A 247-nucleotide genomic window follows, 5' to 3' on the forward strand; every position below is an offset into this window, starting at 1 on the left:
TTAACATAATTAAACAGCTGAAAATATACATATATATACACACCCATCCACGCCACGAGACACTAAGAGTACTTCTACCACAACCACTGCACAACTACAGGCTTAAATAGGCTTGCATAGTCAACCGACAAACTCAGCAAAAACAAAAGAAAAACGCCCATGCGAACTACACATCGTTCCCGCGTGTTGACAAATGGCTACCTCCAAAACACACGTACACATTTACAAAGAAAATAAAAAAGCTTCC

General features: G+C 39.7%; 1 protein-coding gene across 1 annotated transcript in view; it reads right to left on the reverse strand.

Annotated features, from left to right (window-relative positions):
- The window catches only part of LOC119586791 (chloride channel protein 2-like), a gene marked incomplete at its 3' end in the record, with an annotated part of 22,238 nt that overhangs the window by 17,445 nt on the left and 4,546 nt on the right, over nucleotides 1–247 (reverse strand).

The sequence above is a fragment of the Penaeus monodon genome, chromosome 22 (genome assembly GCF_015228065.2).
Source record: "Penaeus monodon isolate SGIC_2016 chromosome 22, NSTDA_Pmon_1, whole genome shotgun sequence".
Taxonomy (NCBI): Eukaryota; Metazoa; Arthropoda; class Malacostraca; order Decapoda; family Penaeidae; genus Penaeus; species Penaeus monodon.